Source organism: Anolis sagrei, chromosome 2, assembly GCF_037176765.1.
Source record: "Anolis sagrei isolate rAnoSag1 chromosome 2, rAnoSag1.mat, whole genome shotgun sequence".
Classification (NCBI taxonomy): domain Eukaryota; kingdom Metazoa; phylum Chordata; class Lepidosauria; order Squamata; family Dactyloidae; genus Anolis; species Anolis sagrei.
The window spans coordinates 114,591,589-114,600,631 of NC_090022.1; the positions used below are offsets into that span (position 1 = coordinate 114,591,589).

General features: G+C 40.3%; 1 long non-coding RNA gene across 1 annotated transcript; it reads right to left on the reverse strand.

Moving 5' to 3' along the window:
• Positions 1-3,393: 3,393 nt before the first annotated feature.
• On the reverse strand, positions 3,394-6,615 carry LOC132766646 (uncharacterized). The gene is made up of 3 exons (XR_009630530.2): positions 6,453-6,615; positions 6,147-6,242; positions 3,394-4,624 (listed from the first exon to the last, which is right to left on the reverse strand). It is a non-coding gene; the product is annotated as an uncharacterized lncRNA (long non-coding RNA).
• Positions 6,616-9,043: the final 2,428 nt, after the last annotated feature.

Below are 9,043 nucleotides of genomic sequence, written 5' to 3' on the forward strand. Positions count from 1 at the left end.
TGTTTTCTGTTTTTAAAAGCTGGAGTTGTATAATTGCACTAAAATAAAAATTAAAAATCAAACAAGAGATTAGTGTGGGAAGGCAAGATTATGAGGGGGTGTGAATTGGCACAATTGTGCTAATGAAGAAAGGTGCAATATCAAGAATGCTCCTACACTACGACTCTGGGGAAATTGTATGTGCTATATCCCCACCATAAGTAACTAAATAATATCCAGTTTGATCAAAAGTTAGCTTGCATGATTTTTGCAACATTCTAATTAAGTATTGTCCTTACAAAAAGACTTTAGTTTTTTTTTGTATGCATGGCCTGACATGAATAAGAGACAGTAAAAATGCCCTTTCTGTTGCTGTTGCAGCTCCTTGTCATCACAATTGCCAATTTATTCCTGTCTTATTCATACAAATGTTTCAAAACCTTAGAAACATATTATATGAACTGAGCAACAAATACACAACTACAACTATATTTCAATCAGAGTCACTTAGATTTGTGAAGAAATTCTTCTGAAAACTTTAACTTTTGAAACTTTTGTTTCAATAAGCATTGAAAATTCTGAAATGCTGTCTGCAATAATATATTTGTTTTTGTTCTGTGAAGCATATATTATAATTCAGTGATGACCTTTTGATGCTTTCTTACTTGCTTACCAACAGTAATTGTTGGGAATAAATGAGAAGGGATCAAAAGATAAAAATGTGTACTATTTCTGGACTTGCTGTGAGTTTTCCAGGCTGTATGGCCATGTTCCAGAAGCATTCTCTCCTGAATTTTCACCCACATTTATGGCAGGCATTCTCATAAGCGATGAGGTCTATTGGAAACTAGGAAAGTGAAAGTGTATATATCTGTCAAATGTCCAGGGTGGGAGAAAGAACTCTTGTCTGCTTGAGGCAACTGTGAATGTTGCAATTGATACCTTGTTTAGCATTTAATGGCCTTGCAGCTTCAAAGCCTGGCTGGTTGCTGCCCGGGGATCCTTTGTTGGGAGGTGTCAGCTGGCCCTGATTGTTTCATGTCAGGGGTTCCACTGTTGTTTGAGTGTTGCTCTTTATTTACTGTCCTGGTTTGAGAGTTTTTTTTAAATACTGGTAGCCTGATTTTATTCATTTTCATAGTTTCCTCCTTTCTGTTGAAATTGTCCACATGCTTGTGGATTTCAGTGGCTTCTCTGGACACAGCATATTATTTGAGAACACAGAAATGCTGGGCCATTCTAAGAATCACCATGTCAGACTACACAGAGAAGCCATTGAAATCCACAAGCACGTGGAACCCCACTGCCAGTGCAGGTGCAACCTATGTGACCTCTCTGCTGGGCCTCCGTGCCGCCATTTTTTTACTGTGGTTTTATTGCATGGCAAAAATAGGTCGGACTGGGTGGCACCTGAAATTGTTGTTGTTGTTGTTACTACTACTACTACTACTACTACTACTACTATTCTTTCAGGCTGGATAATCATCTGTTGAGGGCGATTTGATTTGTGCTTTTACTGAATGGCAGAAACTGGTTGGACTGGAGATGCTTCTATTATTGTTGTGTTTTTGTTGTTGTTGTTGTTGTTGCAAAGGCTGGATGGCCTCTGGAGTCTTCCACTGAAATACTGTTAAGTTTAGGTTGGTTAAAATTATCCTTCATTTTAAATATTGTATTATTATTTCTTTCTTTGTTTTGCACTACAAATAAGATATATGCATAGGAATTAATTCATTTTTTTCAGTTAGTTCACACATTCTTCATACATCTGCCATTGGCCTGGCCCATCTGTCAAATTTTAAAATGCAATGCAGCCCCTGTGTCCAAAAGTTTATTGGGGCTCCATGAGAAATTTTTCCTTCAAAAAGGGCTCTGTAGATTCAAAAGTCTGAGAACCCCTGCTCTAGTCCAATACTTGCCAGGAGGAAATCTGGTGTTTATGCCTCGCTGTTTGTGATCTACAGTGGAAAAGGACTTGCTTGGAAAATCTGCCCACCAACTTCTACTCTTAGCATCAGAGTATTTTCAGGTGAGGACTCATACCAGTAATCAGAAGGCAAGATGCAATTATTCTGGGTTTCCCCCCCTCCTTAATGACTTCTCAATCAAAAAATGCAGTAGAAAAACAAAGGAGTGTTATGAGTAGAAGAATGAAAATGTCTGAAATCCTCATCAAATTTAGTGGATTCAACAGAACAATTACATGACGACAGGCTATCTGTAACCATCATCAAAGGAGTTACTACAATCAGGCATGTAGCCGGGGGGGGGGGGCTTGAGGGCTTCAGCCCCCCCCCCCCCAAATTCTCATGGTGGTTCGCGAAAAGGCCTTACTGGTGCATTACTTAAACTGTTATGTTTATTCATATCATGATCTGATCACCATACTCAATATATCCCATATGCATGGGGGTATTGGGGTAACGATACAAAAGGTTTGCTAGGCTAGACCCTCTTTCACTCAGACTCAGCCCCCCCCCCGAACCTCCCCTGAAAAAATTCAGCCCCCCCCCCCCCAAAATGAAATCCTTGCTACAATAATATGGTAATAAGAGGAGGCAGCGAAGACACTGGAAGGAGGAAATGTTAGCTTTGGTGTTTTGCCTAGAGCCTCCACCTCTACTCTTGACATCAATATATTTAGGACCAAGCTGTAGATGTTCTATTTTGAGCCCCTGAATGCCAAGACTGCAGGGCATTTGATCTACAGCCCTCATTAAAACCATGTGCCTTTTCTGTCACTAGGCATGATGATGCATACCGCTTAGCTAAATGCTCAAGAAAGCAAGTCCATGGAACTGCAGAATGACAAACAAATATCATTATTTTATATTTTTATTGTCTAGCCTGTTGACTGGGCAGTGTTTTTTTCTGTTTTCTTTTGGCTTTACAAGCAGTTTATTTTCCTTTCCCTTGTTCCTTTGCCCTAAACTTGCTTTTCCCCAGATGGCCAAGCAGGAGACAAAATATTTTTATCTCAATAAAGTTAAATTAGATTGTTTTGGGGAAGAATGAAAGGTTAAGCATAAGTGAGGCAGCAGCAGTGCAGCTGAACTCAGGTATGGAATCAATGGCTTGAAAGCAGTTGATTCAAATTCTGAGATTCAAGGCATACAACTGGCAGCCAAAGAGAATTAAATGGCAGTAGTGGAGTATGAAACCAAAAATGTGAGGACCCATGGATATCGAGGGTCAAGGATCATGGGTCAAGGACCTGTGGATACCGAGGGATGCCTGTTGAGTTCTGCTAACCACTAATGTTTCGAGACATAAATTGAGTTCTCACCAGCATGAAGACAAATGACAGAAGCTTTATTCAAACTGTAGAAGGAACGCTTGCCTGGCAATGGATGCTCAAAGTGTACAAGCATAAAGCAAAAACAAATACCCCCCCCCCAACCCTCCCACAAAAAAACAAAGAAAGCAGGCATGTTTATACAAAAAGCTGCTGGAGAGGAAGCTCCCATCACAAGAGGAAAGCATTGTCGTTGTGGGGAGGCCCCGTGTTGGGGTGCAGGCCTTCTACAGGAAGCTCCCTTGCATCATCAGATGGGCAGCGAACCCATCAGTCATGGGGTGGAAATGTCCTAGGAAGCTAAAATCACCCCGTTTGATGAGGTGGTTAATGAAACAGAAAACCATATTTAATAAGCCTCAATACTATAAGAAGGTTTTGTGAGACCAGTCGCTCTTGTTGCAACGGTGTAGTAACAGTGAGACTGCGGACCTTATTTTAGTTCTTGTGGACCACTGGTGGTCCATGGACCACGGGTTGAGAACCACTGCTATAAAGTATTACATTATATGATAATAGCAGCAGGAACATTATACACACAGTTCTGGAAGAAGGCAGACTTCCCAACAATAGAAGGGTGGATACTTAAAGTCTTTAAAATAGCAGAAATTGACAAATTAGCAATGATAACAAAGAAAAAAACACAAAAAACTTTATCAAGGACTGGGAACCATTTCTAACCTATGTAAAAAAAAGAAGGAACAAAAAGTTTTATAGAAGCCTTAATAATTTAATCTGTTAGAATCTGTGTAGGGAATTTATAAATAATAAATATTAGGCCAGAAGGAAGAATAGCAAAACAATGTAATAGGAAGGAAGAATGGAAATATATTAATGTTTTCAACCCAAGGGACAGGAAGTCACTAAATTGGGAGGGCTGGGAAAAGGGGAGAGCATAACCAACACGACTATTATATAGATGTTAGGAAGTTTTGGTTCATGCATATGTACATGTATATAGATTTGTTTCACTGTTTTTAATGAATATGCAAATTGAAAATAAAAACATTGCTTCATCGCTGCCAACTTCTTGGAAAACCAGGGGGCTGGTTGGGCTCTGCTCCATTCAGGAGTGATTGTGTCCACTGCCCTGGCTATTTTCCCATTCCAGAGGTCCCGATGTCTCCATGTGATGGGGGAAGGAGGGAGGGTGTGCAGGTCGCTGCAAGCCATCACATGTGCCTTTCCTTCACCTTCTATTCATCGGTGAAACGGAACTGGCGGCCTATTAATGTGATGAGGTCCATAGATGGCAAAGAGGGAAGTGGTTTGTTCTGTTCAGTTCTTTTTGTACAATGAAGGACAGTGATTTGAACAACTTGGCTGAACTAGATGAATCTGTCCATAATTCTTTGAGATCGAAGACAAAGAAAGAAAGAAAGCAGACAGGAAAAGAAAGATCTTAAGTTCTTAATCTCTTTCCTTCTGAACAATTTAAGCCCCAGTGGACAAGATATTAATAGTGAGAATGATTAAGAGGCTCCAGCATCTTCCAACAACCATTGCCCCAGAGTAGGCACCATGGTCTGCTCTATAAGGGCACCTCCAGTTGTCCACGGTTTCTAAAGCTGATGTCAGCCAGCAACATACATACATACATACATACATAAATGCATACATACATACATACATACATACTCATAACTTCCAGATAAAGCTTTTCCTCTGCGATCAGTTTGTTTCATTTCCAGAATTTTATGGTGGAGGGGCATCATTTCCTACTTCCAATTCTCCTAAATTCTCCTGCCTCTCCTTAAATCTCTTGCCTTCTCATTAAAAAAAAAACATGATGGAGAGAAATGTGGGATTAGCCCAGAGCTTTGAAGTAACACATTAAAGGTAATGCTATTATTTGTAACACATTGCTTCTTTGTGAATTTTTTGGTATAATGTTGCTACTTACTGAAGTTCTAATTAGAACAGTGTTAGTGTTACAAATCTGGCATAACTAGTAATGCTTGCTTGTGCTTCTGAAATATTAATTTTGGAAGGAAACAGGGAGGGTTGGCCATGTGTGGACATTGTTAGTGTTATTTTTTAAATACAGTTGAGAATTATACGTTAATTCTGCCTTATTTTACTGGCTGTTTGCAAGTATTATCAACAAGTAAAATTATGCTTGCAAATATTAATGGAAAATGCCAGTAAAGATTCATGGATAGATAGTGCTAACAATGCAAGACATGTTGCAAAAGGTAAAGGTAAAGGTTTTCCCCTGTCATTAAGTCCAGTCGTGTCTGACTCTGGGTGGTGGTGCTCATCTCCATTTCTAAGCCGAAGAGCTGGCGTGGTCCATAGACACCTGGTCATGTGGCCAGCATGACTGCATGGAGCCCTGTTACCTTCCTGTTGGAGTGGTACCTATTGATCTACTCACATTTACATGTTTTCAAATTGCTAGGCTGGCAAATTGCTAGGTTGGCTAACAGCAGGAGCTCACCCTGCTCCCCAGATTCGAACTGCCAATATTTCTGTTAGCAAGTTTAGCAGCTCAGCGGTTGAACCCACTGTGCCACCGAGGACTCCTCAAGATATGCTGTGTCCTCCCCATATCTAAAGGGGTGTTTTAAAGAGAAGGATTCATCTCTGGGCTGCAGGCAGGGGCGGCTCAACTCATTACGCAAAGTAAGCATTTGCAGTATAGTTGATTTTGCCCAGGGGCGCTCTTGAGGCGCTCTTGGGGGAAAATAGACCTTGACATATGCGAGTTGTAGTTACTGGGATGTATAGTTCACCTACAATCAAAGAGCATTCTGAACTCCACCAATGATGGAATTGAACCAAATATGGCACACAGAACTCCCACGACGAACAGAAAATATATATCAGTGATTGGTGAGGGGGGGGGGGGGGGGAAATACTGTTTGCTTACCGTTGAAAATTACCTAGGGCTGCCTCTGGCTGCAGGATATGTTAACAGGTAAGGAAGAACTGTTGAATGGAAGACTGCAGGGGTTGTTCACTATAACTGAGGAATAAAAAAAAAAAAAAGAGAAACATTAGTGGCTAATGCGGCATGCCATGCGTTGTACTGGCCACTTAATTATGCTTGTCAGCAGCATCCTATGTGCTAATTATAGCATGGAAATACATTCAGTCTGGCTTATGACAGATGCAGTTACCTTTGGAATTCAGGAGAGATTTAACTTAGAAACAAATCTCTAAACAATTAGTGTACCTTCTCCTACAAATTGTTAGTATGGTGATGGATGGAACCAAAGATAGCTGAAACAAGCAGATGCAACAGCAATCAGGGGAAGAGGAGGAGGAGATAAGAGGAGAGCTTAAAATCTTGTTAGAATTTGAAGAGAGTGTAACTGACAGGAACATGGAAGAGCCAGGAAAACAGGCTGACGTGTCTAAGGCTGATGATCTCCCGAGTACAGTATGTTCTAATCACTCTGAAGGGAAGGGGAAGCCTGGTCACTATTTTTAACACAAAATCCTTTCTTTGGTTTCAAGGGCAGGCTTCATGTTCCCTTCCCCCATCCCTTGCTTTTAAGGCCTTTTAAAAATAATAATAAAGAAGTTTTTTAAAGCCTTTGATACTGTGGACTGATTGCATTAAATTTAGTGTCATGTTTTTGTGACCCAAAACTGTACTTTGCCTCTGTCTGCGGTTATTAATAGTAAAATCTCTCCTGCCTAATGGTGCACAAGGGGCAACTTGCTTCTTTAGTGGGTTCTGAAAGGTCAGAATAGTTTTCCTTGCAATGACAACATCCTTATAGTTGAAGCTTTCAGCAACTCATTTGCTTTGCTTTTCAAACATAAGAAGCCACTTCAAACTAAGGCAGACATTCATCCATCTGGGCCAAAACTGTCTATTCTGGGTTGCTGAAGGTTTTTCGGGCTGTATGGTTATGTTCTAGAAGCATTCCCTCCTGCATCCTCAGAGGTTGTGAGGTCACAGTCCAAAAAGCCCACAACAACCCAGTGATTCTGGCCAAGAAAGCCTTCAACAATATTCTATCCCATTGTACAATTCTCAGCACTACTCTTTACCGGTAACCTGAGACTGACCCTCTATTAACTGGAAAAAAACAGAGCAGCTTGTAAGTGTGTTCAACTACAACTTGCACCATTCTTCAGTAGCAGGTGAGCTGAGAGCTGACTGAGTAGTTAGACAGCCCGTTGTTCAACACTTGCTCAGGGTGCCCCTTTTAATATGCTCCCGCATTGCTTCATGCATAAATATCAAACACCAGCTCTGGGACATTTCTAAAAATAGGAAGGATTTCATTATGATCTTGTAGCACTTCAAAAATGCCCCTCTCCAACCAAGGTTATGGGATATGGAGTGGCAACCGAACTCCTCAACTGAACCTTAAACTATGCAGATCTCTGCCTTTTCACTGCCGTCTGTACTGTGTGCCATGTCCTGGTGATTTTAAGATAGAGTTGTAGTGCTGCAAGAAGGGGCCTCAAATACCCGTTTTTCCTCCATGTTTACTGCAGGACAATCCCTAACACTAGGCACAAAGAAGCAGTTGCCTCAAACAAGAATTCAGGTCTTTTTTAAAAAATAGGGAACTGTCAGGTATTTTATGTATTTTTATGTTCAGGGACAAAGCAAAAATGCTAGTGGGGTTTTCTGCCTTGTAAACCTGCATATTTCAGTTGGCTTGACTATGCAGGAAGGTGGAACTGCATCCTGTTCTGTCTCAGGCAACAAAATGTCAGGTTGTTCTTGGTTGATTGTCAGCTGCAATAGGTTTAGTTGCCCTATTTATTATGTATTTATGACATTTATATGCTGTCCTTCTCACCCTGAAGGTGGCTCAGAGCAGCTTACAAGATATATATATATATGCATACAATATATTATATTATTAGCATAGTACAATGCCAGTATTATATATTACTATATTGTACTATACCATTATATTGTAATATTATTAGTAATATTACATGTAACATAAAACATATAATTATAATATATTATTATTATTATTATTATTATTATTATTATTAGTAGTAGTAGTATATTGTATTACAGGGAGCCCCCAGTGGCACAGTGGGTTAAAGTGCTGAGCTGGTGAGCTTGTTGACTGAAAGGTCGCAGGTTTGAATCTGGGGAGCGGTGTGAGCTTCCACTGTCAGCCCCAGCTTCTGCCAACCTAGCAGTTCGAAAACATGCAAATGTGAGTAGATCAATTGGTACCGTAATAGCGCTCCATGCAGTCATGCTGGCCACATGATCTTGGAGGTGTCTATGGACAACGCCGGCTCTTTGGCTTAGAAATTGAGATGAGCACTCTCCCCCAGAGTCGGACACGACTGGACTTCATGTCAGGAGAAAACCTTTACCTATATTGTTTTACATTATAATATTATAAATATTATATGTATATACAATATATTATATTACATTATATTTAGTTTTAAATTTAGTTACCCTACTTCAGGGAAGTGGCTTCCAATGCACAATGCTTAAGCAGCACTCCTTATCTTCCTGTAGATACCAGAATGGCCCCCTATTTTACACATATAACCATGTGATATTCATGTCAGAGCTTACTATAAAGTCAGCTGTGGCTTCCTGGATTACACAGCATGATATATAAAGTCCATAACTATATTAGCTCCTCATCACCATCTCAAGCAGCTACACTGGGCACCACTCAAGAACATGACATAACTAGTTCAAAATGGCAAGGCAGCTTAAAGAAACATCTGTTATTTTCAACAAAGTTGAGCAATACGGCTGTGTAGCTTTGCAAAACTTCAGATATTAATTACGAGTGTCCCCACAGGAATGCTTCCAGG